General features: G+C 50.8%; 1 long non-coding RNA gene across 1 annotated transcript; it reads right to left on the bottom strand.

Annotated features, from left to right (window-relative positions):
- Positions 1-6,248: 6,248 nt before the first annotated feature.
- LOC125117537 (uncharacterized) lies at positions 6,249-14,194 on the bottom strand. Its single transcript, XR_007132648.1, has 2 exons — positions 8,413-14,194; positions 6,249-7,818 (listed from the first exon to the last, which is right to left on the bottom strand). It is a non-coding gene; the product is annotated as an uncharacterized LOC125117537 (long non-coding RNA).
- Positions 14,195-17,301: the final 3,107 nt, after the last annotated feature.

Here is a 17,301-nt window from a genome sequence, read left to right as displayed (position 1 = left end):
ACCTAAGATTCTCCTCCTCTCCCCTCGCTGTACTCTCGGTTCTCCTTAAACTATTTTTTGCCCAAGTTTTTTTCTCCTCCGTTACGGTTCTTGATACCATTTTATTAGGAAGTCTATTTCCGTTCCCTTCAGGGTTCTAGGGTTCTGGGAAGATACTGTATCTGACCACCTAACCGAAGAGATGAGCAGCCTTTTTTTAAAAAAAACTGTTATGACTCAGATATACATTAAATTTGAATGACAATGAAGTGAATCCCTAAATTCACTCCACTTAAATTCACTAACTTCATTTTTGCCACTTCTGCCTTAGTGATGTTATCCACACGTAAGACGCATGTACATTTTTGGCTGAATCATTTGAAAGTTAACCAGCAATCATCCTGACAGTGTGGTCCTGACTTCTTGAGCAGGTCTAAAAACAGAGGCCATTCTTCTATATAATTACAGTATCTCATTCCCACCCAGGAGAATTAATTCCTCAGTATCATCTACTATCTACATCTAGCCTATATCCAACTTTCCCCACTTTCTCCACAAAAATGTAGTTTTGTGGCTTTCTTTTCAAACTCAGAACCCAATGAGGCTCACTCATTAAGACTCTAGTTTCTTTTAACCTCACACATTCCCCCACCACCACCTCTTTGGGGTTTTAACATGAACGCGTCATTTTGTGAGAGTGGGTTCAAATCCTAGCTGTACCATTCACTGAGCCTGTTCTCTTTGCTTAAATAAGCCAATAGAAACAGCTTTTCCTTTTGACTTTCTCACACATTACCCTCATTTGCAATCTTTTTTTATTTTTGTCCTTTTTTTTTTTTTTTTTTTTTTTTAGGGCTGCACCTGGGCATAGTGAAGTTTCCAGGCTAAGGGTCAAATCAGAGCTGCAACCACCGGCCTACACGACAGCCACAGCAACACAGGATCTGAGCTCCACCTGTGACCTACACCACAGCTCACGGGAACACTGGATCCTTAACCCACTGAGCAAGGCCAGGGATCGAACCCGTGTCCTCTTGGACACTAATCGGGTTCCTTACCACTGAGCCACGACAGGAACTCCCTTCATTTACAATCTCAACATGAGTATGGAAAGAACATCCAGTTACAACGTGCCTGTGGCTGAGGATTTCCAGTGGGCCCAGCAGGAGGAGGCTAACAAGCCAGGAGGGGGTAGGGTGTTGAGCTCAGGTCCGATTCACATTCTTACCCCTGACAGGCCAGGCCACTTAGCCCTTCACCAGGAGATCCCAACACAGACTCGTCCTTCACAGTGGAAAAGCACCATGGCACGTGCGTACCGCCACTAGGCTCAGTTTTTCATCTCTGTAAACAAGAGACGAGGACACCATGGGCTGCAGAGACGTGCAGCAATCACTTCACAAGGATGCAGCCACGTGCTGCCAGCAAAGAAATACACATGCTCCATGAAGCCACAGGCAGTTAAATATCTCAACTGGAAAGGACGTGCAAGCATTTCAACCTGAACAAGTGCTGGGACACGGGAATCACTGGCCTCCTCAAATAGCTATTTTACTAATTTTGTGATAAATCTGGGCTCCACTGCATCTTTCTGCAAATGCTATTGTAATTGATAATCTCAGCAACCCAAGTATATAAGGTCCAGCCAAATTCTCTTATTCTGATCAGCTGAAAATCCAAAATCCAAAAAGGCCTACTTTCTATTTTTTTTAATTAATTTATTTTTAGGGCCAGACCCGAGACATACGGAAGTTCCCAGGCTAGAGGTCAAATCAGAGCTGTAGCTGCTGGCCTATGTCACAGCTGTACCAGCGTGGGATCTGAGCCACGTCTGTGACCTACACCACAGCTCACAGCAATGCTGGGTCCTTAACCCACAGAACAAGGAGTCGAACCCACATCCTCATGGATACGAGTCAGGTTTGTAGCACCGAGCCATGACAGGAACACCCTAATTTTTTTTTCATTTTTAACTAATGGCTGACATTTCAGTTACGGGGAAATTTTTTTCCTAAAGAATGAATTTCTTCCTTTTACTTATATCTAAGGTCATACATATCTCATACATCAAGTAAAGGTCACATCTGCAAATGTACATACCTGCACACGCATACACATAATACACATGCAGCCATACTGTTCTCTTCCCTCAGCAGAAACAAACAGATGGTACGTTTCCTGTATTATCCTTTAAATACGCCTTTTCAAAAAAATCAGCAGAACAAAGGTGGATATATTCTTTCCCATCTATGGCTCTTCAAATGAGGAGGCATTTTTAGCAGAGAAAGAGTAATTAGCACCAGAATCAGTCATGTAGTGTATCTGTCCTTGAAGCTGGCAAGCCCTTGGTGGGAACCAGAGGTACTTAGTTGGCGATTATAAAATGACATCCACAAATACACTGAAATAGAGCTCCTGAGTTTGGGCCTCTGTTTTTGTATCATCTTCTAAAGCAAGAGGCCGGTTTCCTGCAAAGAGGTCTGCGTGGGCAGGGTGGCTATCAAACTCACACAGGGGAAAAAAATCCCATGGTTCACTAGTAGGGATGTGGAAAAAAAAAATCAGGGGCCCGTTCCTTCTCCTTCCAGGACACACGTGGGAAAACGGGCCCCAGCACCTGGCATCTGCTTACTCTGCCGAGTCCGTCAGCGACACTGACCTACAGGGAAAGATCTTACTCGGTCACGACAGCATCTTTCCACGCCTTCCTGCCCTCCGTCTCCAACAATCGACCCCACTGTTCTGCATGTTCAGGCCAGGAGATGGACAGGGCTGACTCTCTGTAACTCAGGGTGCTCCTATTTTAAGCCTCAACCATGTTTAAGGTATCGCATCATTGGAAAGGCGTGTTATTTGTTCCCACCACTTACACATGGAACACACGTTTAACCCTGCTGAACACTCCATCCCCAGCACAAAGGGAACCACTTGTCAGGAACAAAAGCCTTCCTCCGTCTCCCTCAGCCCACAAGCCACAGGAATGTGTTTCCATTTCAAAACCCCACCTGCCCTGCCATACTTGATGCTCTTTTTGAGCAAGCTGCCCTTCTCTGGATTTTTGCTTCCAGATCTGATAGGCAAGGTAGAGCCTGAAATGTGACTCCGTAAACCACACGGGTAACTCCGGTGTGGCAAAAGCGGAACAGTGGAGACACGGTGTTTCCCTTGACGTGAAATGCCAGTCTGTTCTTGCAGGAAAACCGGATTAAGGTAACGTCCCTTGGGGCTTAAATACCCGAGGAGACCGTATCTGACTAGGACACGTCTTTAAGACAGTGGCTTCCAAATGTTACAGACATCGGGATACAGGAGTCCTAACTTGAATGTTTAGGCCAGATTAAAGATGCAGCTGTGGCCGGTTGGGATCCCAGGGTGGGAAGTGCTTTTCTGTTAACGTACATGCCTCTAATAAATGCTGCCTCACAGGAAGCAAATGAAGTTATTCAGCACAGGATCCGGAGCTGCAGCTCTGAGGTGAGGTCCTGGCTGTGCTGTTGACTAACTACAGGATCCTGGGGAGCATGCGATTTTGCCGAGCCTAAGAACGCCGATCTGGAGAGCGGAGATGCAGATTCCTATCCTGCAGTGGTGCTCGGGAGTATACAGAAACATCTGTAATTTTTAAAGCACCTCACAAATGTTCACTGTTTCATCAGATCAGAACACTGGAGTGCCTTTTCCGGGTGAAGGTCTGAATCAACCGAGAAGCAGATGGAGAAGGTGCTCTGAAAACAGTAGCAGCATCCATTTCTGGAAGGCTTAGTTCTGTGCCAGCACTATGCCATGTGCTCTCTCAGTGTTCACAGCCACCTAACAAGGCTGGTGGCGTCATCTCCATTTTCCAGGGGAAGGAACAGATTTTGCGAGGGTACAGGTCTCGCTCTTGGACACAAAGCCTGTGGATGGCAAGCCCAGGATTCAGGCCCTGCCTTGCAAGATTCCAGGCCCAGGCTCCCAGGCGTCAGTCTTTGCCACTTGGTGCTTTATAGAAATGGTAAAGGCTAATCTCCGCGTGGCTACGGGGAACTCTGAACATCAATCGGCTCCGAGTTTCAGGGTTTCATCAATAAGCATGTGAGCAAACAATTACGACCAGCTTTGGCCCTGGACCCTCAGCCACACTCTGACCTGCAGGGTGACCTTAAGCAAGTCACATCTTCTCTAAAGACTTGTTTTCCCACTAATCTAAGGAAGCTCACGTCCTCTTAGTCCAGCAGCCCCCGCCATTCGATCATGACCTTGACGGTGCTAAAACAGTCTCCAAACACAGCCCGCGGGTGCGGCCTCCCAAGCTGCCTGCATCTACGAGGCAGTTTGGTGAGATGGTCCATTGCCAACTTCTGGAGCCAGGACGTCAAGTTCTGGAACTCACTCCCCGCACAACCTGGGGGCAGTTATGTGACTCTCTGTGCCTCCTCAGTTGCCTCATCTGTGAAATCAGGGTCTATACCACATAAGCTTGTTGTGCGAGTTAAGCTAGATAAGGAAAAGCTAGAAACAGCACGGGTTCCCATTCACTCGGTGATGGTTACGACGATGAAACAATGACTTCGCTTTTCTTCACCACGTCAGAAGCAGAGCGTGGCTAAGAGACCTGCCGCGGCCTCCCAAATAGAAGGGCTCCCGGCTCCCGTGTTCACGTCTGTGCTACAGGTGAGCGTCCCACAGTCGCTAACCCCAGAGGAGCCTGACGTGCCCCGAACCCTGAAAAGGTGCCCTCGGATCCACAAACAGCGTTTCCAGCTGAGTTAATGGAAGTAAGCAGCTGTGACATTTTCTGTCTGCTCTTATTTTAAGACCTGAAAATGGGATCCATACCCCTGGTTTTAAGCAGGAGTTCATGTTAGGGACTTCTTCTGAGAATCGATTGAAAGTTGAGTATTTAGGAGGAAAGAAATAGAGATCAAACACTGACCATCATTTAGAAAATGTACTGGTGAATCACCCAAGAAAATAAATCAAAGCTCCCTTGAGACTGATTTATGAGCACAAGCCTCTACTTACACAAGATATCAAAGCAGTCTGTTGACGGGTATTTTCCAGGCACAGAAATCCTAAGGGGGCGTTTCTTCAGAAGATGAGCACCTGGAATTTAAATGACAGTATGAACCCTTAGGAACTAATCCAGAGCAGCAGAGGAAGCAAAATCAGTTGTTTTCTCTTGCTACTCTACCACTGTGATAAAGAGATGAATTTTTTTTAAGGAGGATGAAGGAGCACCTCTCTTTCCTGTACAGTGAACGCCACACACCTCCTCAAGCCGGTGTGGCTGCTGCTAAGGAAACTGTTCCCCCCGCCCCCCCCCCCACACCCCCTGCCCGCCGCCCAGGCTGTGCATTTTGCGGACCATCAAGGTTTGATCAGCAAGATGTCTTCTTAAATAAAACATGGTATTGATCTTGTACCTCCAATCATGGAGGAAAGGCATGAAAGCAGCCTGCACAGAAGATAGGAGGTTTCTATTTTCAGAATTGATTTTGCAACCTTCTTCTGCAGCGGCACAGACTCCAGATGGCCAGCAGAGGGCAGCATGAGCCTGTAAATCCGACCTCGGGTGGAGGGCACTTTAGACCTGGAGCCACAGGACATCCTCCGCCTACGTGGTCTAACACTGAAGCTGGCATTCACCTTTGAGCACATCACAGGAGTGGAAGCCCAGGTCGCACAGGTCCCCATCCCTAAAAATTAGTCTTCCATGCAGGGGGACCTGCCTGGCTCCTGGGAGGGCTTCGGAGCAGCTCCAAGGAAGGTTCCTTAGGGAGGCCTGACTCTCCGACGCTCACGCTTCAGCCAGTGAGAGGCTGTGTGACTCAGCAGTGCGATGCAGGAAAGTCTGTCCTGTCAAGTGACCACTGATAGAAGTGTCTAAGTTAATGATTACAACGCCCTGGATGAGGTACTTAACCACAGCGAGGCCAGAGAGCAGGCTTGCTCATCAGCGGACGCATCAGGACCGACCACAGAAGGAAACTTAGTGTGTGCTCTTTAGGGCAAGGGACCAGGGGAGTGGCCATGCTCAGGTGCTTCAAGATGCCGTCAAAACAGGGACACGATACATCAGGAGGTTCTCGAGAGTGGGGTGGGCATTCAACAGGATCTTGGCCAGAAGGGGAAATGGCTGAGATAAGCAATAGGTATATTCCATACTGTCTAACACCAGAAAAATAAATCTAAAAAAGTCAAGCAGAAAAGTACAAACGGGAAGGAAGATCTGTCAGGGTGAACACAAAATTCAAGCCAATGCAGAGCTATTAAGTCGCACACGATTCTGGAATATTTTAAAACACTGTTATAAAAAGAGAGCATGCTTCCAGAGTTGTCCCATCATACACACGAGGAAAGGACCCAAGTCACGGAAGAGCTCTGTCCCTTTGTGACAGTAACCGTGCTTCAGACTGCAGGGAGCGCCAGCCTATTGTTTTCTGGGAGCTTTCCAGTATTTGGAAAAGTATGTGGAACAGTTCATTTAAGCCTCTGGTCCAAGCAGGTGACAAAACCTCACGCTGCAGCATGATTCTCCTTGAAGGGGCCGGGAAGGGTCCTGTGGCCTGGGTCTCAGCCTGCAAAGACTCCGGTGCACGGGCATCGCCTACAGGTGGGGAGACGGAGCACGGGCAGGCTGGGTCAGGAGCACCATCCGAGGCGGCAATGAGACTTCTCAGCTCTGAGGGTGTGAGCCTGACAGCGCCCGCGAACGGCCGGCGCCGTGCCTCTCCCCTCCCATGAGCGCTGGAGACCTGCACCTTCTATAGCTGCTCTCCCCTGAACACAGGGAGGGCTGAGGGCTGCTCCCAGCATCGCCAAAAGGGGGAGCGACAGCCAGTGAGTGGGCTTCCCTCACGGGGTTCCTGCCACCTTCTCCAGAGGGGTCAGGGGTCGACGTCCACGCCCCGCCGTCAGCCCCCTGACACAGAGGGCCCCAAAGGCGGGCTTCTTAGGGGCTAATGGTCTTCCTCTTGAAGCTTTACGGTTTTAGAGGCTGACCTCTGTCAATCCTTGCTTGGAATCGGTCTACCGATAATATCTTTGCCTGATCTCCACCTTTCCTCCCGAGAAGTAGCTTATCTGAGTTAGTACCTGTGTGCTGCCTTTTTCACGTCAAGGGCTATTAAGCAACCTCCGATTTAACGGCCTGCTTAAACTGGGGGCAGACTGACGAGCCGTGTAAGCTTTGAGATCGGCAAGACCAGGATTCAGATTTTCCTTATGCAGCTTGGACAAGCTATTCGATCCTTTTTTGAGCTTTTGTTTCTTTATTGGTAAAGTGGAAATAATAGTGTTGATTCTCAGAGTCGTGAACCTGTAAGTATCTCAAATAAGGCACAGGTACATAGCTCTTCAAGAAATGGTACCCCCCACTCCCCATCCCCTGTTCCTGGGAACGGGGAACACTGCAGAATCGAACGTTCTGGATAACATTTCCATAGGTGTTACAGTCAGCATGTGGAAATTGGTAGGAAAGACAAATATCGGGCATCAGTGTGTAGAAGCTGTGGATCTGGGGGCTTCTCTGGAGGAAAGGATAGCAAATCAGCCAGGGTGTCCGAGTCCAGGAAAAGACAGGTAGGATCAGAAGCTGGGATGAGGTACTCCAGCCACGCACACCTGTTCACGAGTCACAGGTTCACCGAGATTATGAGGTACCAGGAGGTGAATGAGGCTCAGGGGCCACGAGAGCAAACAAGGCAGGTGAGTCCAGTGTAAGCAAACCGATGACGACAGGATGTGACAAGGGCTCCGAAGGAAAACAGTGTGTATGGGACCAACTTGGGCCACGTCCGGGGGACAGTCCATCTCTCGTGGAGGGATTAACCAACAGCCACACGGTTAGAGCCAGCACTATGGATAAAGACAGACCTGTTACAGTCCGTGGGCAGGCGCCCAGCCCTGGGCTGGACACTCCAGAACACCACCTAGGGAGACGATGTGGATGCCTTGTGACCTGGCCGTCTAACTGTGGAATGAAGCGGAGGGGTGGGGAGGTGTCACAGTGCGCCACGCAGGGGAGGGGACCGCGGTCATTTAGGGCATGGGGCTGGTGGGGGGAGTGGAGTGGGCTTCGAATAGGAAAGGGGCCTGAGAGAGATCCCCTGACAAGGTGGGGAGGGGCCTTAGCGTCCGCTTTGAATACAAAAACCTTGAGTACACAGCTTTCAGTTCCGTTTCTATACCCTAAGCGTGTAATTTTCTGCTAAAAGAATTTTACTCACGCCTTAAAATCTGAGACACTAGCTAGATGACAATTTTTAAAGTACGTACAAATGCAAGACAGCCAGAATTTTCAAGAATGCGAGGAAGTTAAACCAAGGCCCGGGCCTTTCTAGGGGAACGTTCTGTGCAGCTCGGGGAGGGCTTGGGCCCAGGAGCGCCATCCCCGGGAAAGGCCGGGGCAGGGGACACGCCAAGCACTTCTCCTTCCCCGCGCTGGTTCACCTGAAAGACGAAGGCAACACCGGTGATGAGGTGCAGGAAACATGGTGATTTTTTTCTTCAAGTCATGCCAGAAGCTGGTCACGGGCTGGTCTTCCCGGCGGCACCGTCTCCCTGGACTGGGAGGCAGCTGGCATTTACTGTTACTGGGACTGAGGGACTCGCTTCTCGCTGGTAACAACGACCATGCCGTTTACACAACAAAGCCGTAGATGCAGCCCCAGCGCCTCCCGGAAGCCCCCTGCGGCCCGTGAGCTCTGACTGGCTCTTCCTCCTCAGGTAAGTGACCGTCTCTCGGCTCAGGAGGTTGTCCTTATACAAATACAGGCGACATCGTCCTCCCAGGGTTCCGGGAAGTGGCGGGCAGAGGGCCAGGAGGAGAGAGCCTCTTCCGCAGCTCTCATGGATGCAGAGGTGGTGGGGCCAGAGGACACGGAGGCGCGTGGGCCCAGCCGGGACTCCTGGGGCCCAGGCTCCTGGAGGCCCGGCCTCCCCGCCGCCGCCGCCGCCGGGCAGGAAGGGTGAGTCACTGCTCCCGGCTCCACCCCTTTCGCTTCGCTCCCAAGAGGCACTTCCAAGCTTCTGGAGCATCTTCTAAAACAGCACATTGACTCAGTGCCCCAAGGAGCACAGCGTGTTCTCAGAACATTGCTCAATTCTGTCTCCTGCGGGAAGGAGTCGGCGTTTGTTTTATTAAGAACTAGCGTGAAATAGTTAGTTCTCATCTACAAAAGGAGAAAAGAAACGTGGGGGGGAGTAGGTCGAGTCTCCCATTTTGGCGCACAGATAGAGACAGTGTTTTTCTTATTTCTGGGAGCCCAGGAGCTAATAAATTGGCTGCACTGACAAAGGAGGTTTGGGAAAAGCTGCCTATGACGAATAAATGACTGATTTGTTTCATTTTGTAAAAATGAGGCTCTCCTTTCTGACCCAAGTCATTTTCTAAGCATTCCTCAAAGGGCAGCGGCCTCTCCCGCTGGGAGGCCAAGGGCGCCCTGGAGCCTCTCCCCGGGCTTGGACAGGAGCCGTGCGGTCAGAGGCGGGCGGCCTGGCTCCCGCTGGCCCTCCTCCAGTTCCGTGACCTCTGGCCACCACCACCCAGGTTCGGTCTCTCCATCTCTGCCACAAGCAGCTGTGTGTGACAGTTTCCCTTTTGCTCTAAAACAAGACGATTCTGAGATGCGACACCTCGGCTGAGGCTGGCTCTGCTTTGGCCCACATCTCGGGGGGCCTGAGTCGTACACACGCCTGTGTGTGCAAAGCCGGCCCTGCCAAGAGAGAAACATTCCGGATCATTCAAAGCCATGAAGAATGTTGGCTCTGACTTCAGAAGGGCAGGATAAACAAATCCGTGCCCAGGCGGGCACTCGCTGACTGGCTGCCTCTGCTTTTTTAACTCATCAGGGCCTGAGAGCTTCCCCAAGGCCTTCTGACGCCAGGATGCGTCAACGCTGTCACGTCGGTCCCTTCCCCGGCTTTTTCACAGGCGCAGGCCGTCCTCAGGTGGGGGCAGAATGCTCACCAGTCTTTCACCGGGACTGACTTTTTTGTAACCTCTCCCCCAAATCAGGTCAGTTCTCCCTTCCCACATAGGTCAAAAAATAAAGAATAAAGCTACCCTCCTTTAAAAAAAAAAAAAAACCTCTTTCCCCAAACCACACGCCCAAATGCAGTGAGTCTAGAGATTATTTGGACTGGAGTGGATCCTAAAGTCAATTGAACTTCCAATGCATTTCAATTTGGCCTCTATTGATCTGAAACCACAAAGGTTGTAGGAGACAGGATATGGTTCTGGTCTCTGGTAGAATCCGCTTGAATTCTTCCCCCGAGAGAAACTGGGAACCCTTCGACTGTCCAACCAGATTTCTGTGTGGCTCATGGAAAGTAAACAAACAACATAACAGAGAAAAACCTAACTTCCAAGCCACAGGCTCACAGCATCTTTGGGAACTAAGTAGTTGAGGTCCAGGGACTTGCTGAAAACCGCCCCAGGACAGTCAGAGCACACAGACACTGACTGGGTTTGGGCCCCCAGGGACACTTCTGCTGCAGAGAATTAACTGGGCACCTGGCCTGTAAAGGAACAAAGAATTCGGCTTTTTTTTTCTTTTTTAATTAAAAAATTTCGTACTCAAAAAGCAAGAGACGTGATGCTATTTTCTCCCATTCTGAAATCTCACAGGGGCGAGGGCATGGGCAACCACATCTGTAGCATCTGCATTCGGGCAGCTGTCTGAGTAACTGTCACCAGACTTTTTAAGGTTTTACAGAAACTGAGTTGGGAGTATTTCCCAAGAGCCACTGCTCAGCGGTGAAAACGTGGAGAGCTTTCTGTTCTGTCTTTTGGAAAATCTAATCAGCTAAAATGATGACTTGGTGGTCTGACTTGCTGTCTTTTGCTACTTGATAAAGGCCTTTTTTTGCCAGGCAAGGAGAGAGAGTATGGTTAGCTTGTTTTTTTTACACTGAGGTCATCTCTATTCATTGGTGTAGTAAACAAGCCAGACTTAGGGGGAAAAAAACCACCCAAAAAACCCTCCTTTCAAAAGCAACACTATATTTCTATCTTCTCTGTGATGAATTAAAAGCAGGATCATTTTCAAAAAACAATATCCATCAGAGTATTTAGGAATGATAAAGAAAACGTGTTAAAAAAAAAACAAAAAACAACGACCTAAACTTCATTTACTAATTTCCAAGAATAACTCTCCAGATCATTTTAATCCTTAAGCTCATTCCTTAAGCGCTTGTAATTTACAAGGTCAAAAAGAATCTTAAGACATTATCTTAAACTCCTTTGCATTCCATTCTTAAGGGTATCCGTAAATGGATAATTCTGGTGTGTTCAAATAAAACAACCATGGCCCCTACGTTTAATTGTGAGAAAAATGCTTTGGACTCTGCCAAAGACCCAGCTAGAAACTACCATTGGGACAGTTTGCTTTTGGGTCTCCAGCTGCCTTTACTTCACTTTCTTATCAGCTCAGTGATGCCTCTAGATGCACAAGGAATCCATTTCTCCTGGGCTCTGGGCTCTGCCAGGGCGGAGAGCTCGCCCATTTGCCTGAGCCAGCCTCACCAGGGCACCATTCCCAGGGCAGTGACTCAGCTCTGGAGGCCACCTGCTGCGGGGGTGCTGCCCCCTTCCGGGTCATTGCCAGTCACGAGGGTGGAGGGACAGGACAGAGCTGAATGGACCCAGAGCCTCAACAGCTCAGAGCCAGGTCAAGGGCAACGCCAGAAGGAGAGCTGTTGTTTACGGCAGGTCCAGCCCTGCAAGGTGAGGCGCTGTGCAGTCGAGGGGCTTCACACCTGGGTCCTAAGCATCGTGGTGACCACCTGGACCGTGGGCTGTGATGCAAAACGAGGGCAGGGCCACAGGGCAGCTCCCACATTCCACACCACTTCCATCAGGTCACCGTGGTTGTCAAAAGTAATCCACAGCGCCCGCTGCCGGCAAGATACCCCGCTGCATTTGAGGTCTTTCCACCACCTAAATCCATCCTAAGTCCATCCTTCTGCCAGGGCATTCTCTCCTTCCTTTAGGCAAACCCTCTGCTCCAACTAAAACAAGCTGCCCCCACTGCCTGGCTCTGCAGGGCTCCCTCCCTCTGGTCTGTTTTCCTGTTTCGAGAGACCGGCTGGGTTGGCAGCAGTCACGGGCACAGAGCTACTCCACCTGGGGTTCTCCGCCCATTTTAAATGTACGAAGCCTCCCAGGCCCAGCCCAATATTCTCTGCTTGCTCTGCAGAGTCTCCCTGGACCACTCGGGCTTGTCACCCTCTTCTGCACTCACAGCATTCATGTCTTAACCCTATAAAGCCAACCCATGTTACTTACTCAGCCCCTCTAACATGTTAAGTCCTTTCGGTCAATGACAAACGCTTAAGGGACAAGTGCTCCATGTCGCAGAGCGTCAGGTGCTGGAGGGAAAAGACACGGTCCCTGCGGCGGTGCACGTCCCTCGCAGGACAGAAGCGCACGAGCACCGCCCTCCGCTCCATGGCAGAAGCTGCCTGCAGGGTCAGCAGGCTGTACTCAGGGTCTCTAGGCTGCTCTGAAAGGAAGAGGAGCCTCTCAAAGGAGGGACAAAGTTGGACAAGGAAGGGAGGGGGGGAGGAGAGAGTCTTTCAGGGAATGTGGGCGCTACAGAGACAAACGGCACATTCTCTTCAGTATTTCTGTAGCTTTGGAGTCAGGGGGGTGGGTTCTGCGCGACTGGCAGGGTACCTGTGCTGTGTGACGTGGGTCAACAGGCGGCCGGGCTGGCTTCCGTCCTTTTGGAGTGGAGGACCTACATGATTCGTTCTTGAGCCGTGTGTCTGGCCATTAACCACACACTGCCTTGCGACACGGTCATTTCTGCTGCTGGTTTCCTAGCGTGGCCTGCACTGTTCCATCTCCTCCCCGGCTGGGCTGTCAGCTCTGTGCAGGCACAGAGCTCTCTAATGGGCACTGCGGCCAGCACAGCGCCTCAAACCCACAGATGGTCGGAAGCTCATGTCTTTTCTCCTTCCTTGCTCTTTTCAAAAAACTAAAGTATAGTTGGTTTAGCACACGTCTTAGTGGACACTTCAGGATGCGCTTTTGCCATACTGCCTGTCAGTAAGTAGTTAAGTCCATCAGCAAATAATTCCTGAGTCCTAGACGCTGGACGCTAACTAGGGCACATGTCAAAAATGGTGTGTGGTCCAGGTGGACGGAGTCCGGACAGCCAGGGTAAAGAAGCTGGAACTCTTCCACAGAAGCCACTCGAGTGAGAGTGGCGTGGCTGAAGCATGCTCAAAGATGACCGACTGGGCAGGAGGAGAGGGGACTGGGGCTGCCCTGAGAGGTGACAGGTGATGGAGCACCTTTCCACCTGCACTGCCGGGCTGCGTGCCTTTACTCTCGGCCCAGCTCCGTCACACCCAAGAGGAACACTCAGTGATCTGGGTCTTCACCTGTTTTATCCTGTCTTCTTTATTCCTTCTATAAGTAGCGAGCGACAGTAACATGCCAGACACTGTGATACAGAAAAAAAGTCTCCTCTCTCAATTACATCACATACATCACATTATCTAACATAACGCAGAGGGCTCGCTGGAGGAGGTGATACCTGAGACAAATCCTAGGTAGAATAAGCAGGTGTCAGCAGGTGAACAGGCGAGGGAGAGAGAGAAGCACAGGTAAAGATACAGTCCAGGAAGAGAAGCAGGCCTCAGGATCTTCTGAGAGAAAAACTGGAACCTGGAAAAGGAGGAGCCATTAAAGGACTCTGAGTAAGAGAAAGACAATCAGATTTACATTTTAAAAAGATCAGTTAGGAAACCAGTGGGAGAACTTATTGGAAAGTTTTGACTTTGGAGGCAAAAGAGGGCAAAGTATGGATTAGAAAGATGCCAAAGCACAATGATTCAGCACTGGAGATGGAGTGACATGTGTAGAGAGAGAGTCACGGAGAAAATCTTTTGAAAAGACCTTCAAAATTAATCTATTTCAGGTAGGCTCCAGCAATAGGTTACATACGCACTGCCAGTTTTGGCCACAAGAGGGCAGGCTCACACAGCTATTCTAGAGCTGGCCCCTCCAGGGAGAAGGGAGAGGATTTCTGGTTTGTTTGCAAAAAACTGGGAACACTTGGTTTTGCTTGGTTGTGACCACCAGAAGTGGCTGGCCTTTTCCAGGTTTTTGGACTGACCCTTTTTTTTTTTTTTTTTTCTTTTCAGGGCTGCACCTGTGGCACAGTTCTCAAGTTCTGAGGAAGTTCTCAGCCTAGGGATTGAATCAGAGCCACAGCTGCTGGTCTACACCACAGCTCAAAGCAACACTGGACCCTTAACCCACTGAGTGAGGCCTGAGATGGAACCCTCGTCCTCACGGATACTAGTGGGTTTCATTACCACTGAGCCACAATGGGAACTCCTGGACTAACAATTACGAATGATGAAGAACATTCAACAGTCTCATATTTTAGGTCCTTGCAAAGGCAATTTAGGACAGGGTTATCTATTCAGGGTGGTTCTCTCCTTACCCAAAGATCTGACAAAACTTCAGGTTTGTGATTTACAAGGCAATAAAGCCTGCCTTCTGTTCTCAGACTGCTCACCTAACTTAGCCCCTCTTCGGATTCGTAGATGTCCCCTGCCAGTCCCCAAGGTCTCTAGCAGGGAGTTCCAGACTCTCCTGCCCAGGGCAGTCTTTAAAGACGTAATTCCTAGTGGAAACTGTAGGGAACCACCCAAACTTAACAAGATTCTCCACCACGTGGGGCAGAGCCTCCAAACAGATTCTGGAAAGGAGGCACAAGCTCTCTGAACGTGCCCCATAAACAACTTTTCTCCCACTGAGAACCTCTGCAGAAACCACGGAGTACCAGGCAGTTGGAGGAGGAGGTGGGACGCTGCATGAAACTACTACACTTGTCTCTCACTGGGCTGTTTGAAGGGCAGCCAGCTGAGCCCTCAGAGAAGAGCATGGGGATTGGAAACAATGTAGATCGGGAATGAAGCATTTCAATGAAAGAGTTTTCATCAGGGGAACCAGCTAGTAAAGAGCTTGGCCCCCATGACCCAGTCTGACCATGACCCTTGAAACTGAGAAAACTGGCACAGGCTGCCTGGGCTTCCGTGGGCCTGGGGGCAGCACCCCAGGGCAGCGACGCTGCTTACCTGAGGTCCTGTCTTCCCTGCAGAGTTAACAGCGGGAGCTGCTGGGGCCTGTGCTCTGCCGGGCTGAGCTTTTCTTGGGGAGACCAGGGAGGGAGGCAGAGCACAGGGCGGGCACCGAGACCCACCCCAGGGCCCCTCTGGCTTCCCTGGTCATCACCTGCTTTGCCTCCTCTAGGGACCTCTCAGGTGGTCCATTTGCCTGAAGAGGTAGAAGAAAGTAACAGACTCCCTCACTGGAAGAGGCATTTGTGAGCCATCCCAAGAAAGGCCAACCGCCTTGTGGGCAGGCCACACACTTTAACCCAATTGGGCCTCACAGCAGCCTGTGAAGTGGGTACTATTCCCATTAGTGATGAGGAAACAGGCACCAAGACACTGAGATATGCTCATGTGCCCTGAGTCACAGAGCCAGCAAGGGGCAGAGCCTGGATGCAGACCCAGGCAGCCTGACTTGGGGCCTGTAGGCCATACACGGCCTCAACTTATCAACGGGGGTAGAGAGAGGCCCAGGAATCCGCCAGGGTCACTTGAGCTCGAGGCTGGGACATACTGGGGTGGGGGGAGGCAGCTGGAGGAGAGAGACAAGGATCCGGCCTCCTAATCTCATCCAGAGCTTCTTCCACACAGCACGTGGTGTCTTCCACGCTCCTACTGGCACCGCTCACTCCCACGGCCAGAGAGACCGACTGGCCCGCAGTCAAAACCCTGACCAGCCAAGCAGAAGCCGACTTGTTCGGAAACTGACCTACACCCCCCACATCACATCCAGAAGCCCTTCAGCCTGCAAAAATGATTCTAGGGACAGCCTGCATGCCCCAGACAGGATCCCTTCCTTTTATCACTTTTCTAAAGCTGCACTTGATGTACACAACCTGACGGAAGTTTTCAGCTGACTTACTGCTCGCGGTTCAAACCGGCTCACCAAAGATTTTAAGAACCTACTTGCAGAGGTCATGCTGTTCTCGGCATCAGAATTTCCACGCATGCCTGGAGCAGCTCAACGCAGGGAAAAAAAAAAAAAAGGAGTGAACTGCCCGGATTTCCAGAGAAAACCACACTTCGGAAGAAGAGGACTGGTCCGGTCCCTGTGAGGGACCCAGGGCCCGCTGAGAGCAGGGCCCTCCAGCAACGCCTCAGATTTGGGCTCAAGTGTGTGGCTTTCAAAGCTGCACCATCAAGTCGGCAGCCCACCAGGGCTCCTGAATATTCCACGGTATGATTCAGAGGCGGAAGGCATGAGAGCCAGTGCGCCTGCGCCGCATCTCCCCGCGGGAGGTACTGGGGCGCCCGGAGAAGCGGCGTCCAGAGCAGCCCCCAGGGGCTAAAAATACCTTCCACTTCTCCTCTTGTCTGTCTGGTCACTGTCCCAGACGCAAGCTCAGCACAGCCGGGTCCACACAACCTATGACATCACCGTCTACCTCCGCTTCGTAACTGGATAAAGAAGGGTCTCACTATTTTTTCCTTTCCCACGGACACGAGCACAAGGTTACAGACTCGGATGAAACGACATTCTATACAAAAATAGGTGCTGAAGGTACCCGCTTCAGCCTGGCATCTCAGGAAAACTCTGGAAGTAGGGTCCTTTAAAAGAAATTCCTTAACTGCAGACTGGAGATAACGACTCACCCCAGAGATCCAGCTAAATGCTGGCACAGGAATTCCTAACGAGAGTCAAGCAAGTAAGTTCTTCTAAAGGGAAACTTCTGCGTCATATGCTTTGTGGACAAGCTGCTCTGACCTCCTCCTGCAGCTTCAAAGCTCTTCTGCTTGATTGCATAACCCATAACCTTGAGAACAATTGGTCCTTCCTGCCAGCAGCTTCTCCACGTCCACCTGTCCTTACAGGTAGTAAAAGTTGAGAAGGATCAGAACCAGTGTTTACACAACACTTCTGGTGCTCTCTTCCTCCTGCCCCAAGCCCCCAAGTTCAAAGATCACTTCAAAAATGGGAGAGAGGTGATTCAAAGAGCAGGCAGAGGTGACCCTGGTGGGGGCAGCCCCGGGCGGGGAGGGGGGGGGGCTTCCCCCCACAGGGCTCAGGAGAGGGGCTGGCCGAGCAGGAGGCCACCAGGCTGCCCACCGGAGAGTCCCAGACAAGAGGAGCTTTAACGTCAGAAAAAGACCCCCACCCCCACCCCTAGGGAAACAGCATCTTGCTCAGGGGATCACCTGCCCCAGGACTTAGGTGGCTAAGACTGCAGGTTTCACTCTGGGAACTGACCAGGGTTTTCGTTTTAT

This window comes from Phacochoerus africanus, chromosome 16 (genome assembly GCF_016906955.1).
Source record: "Phacochoerus africanus isolate WHEZ1 chromosome 16, ROS_Pafr_v1, whole genome shotgun sequence".
NCBI lineage: Eukaryota > Metazoa > Chordata > Mammalia > Artiodactyla > Suidae > Phacochoerus > Phacochoerus africanus.
This window is presented reverse-complemented; position numbering and strand designations above follow the sequence as displayed.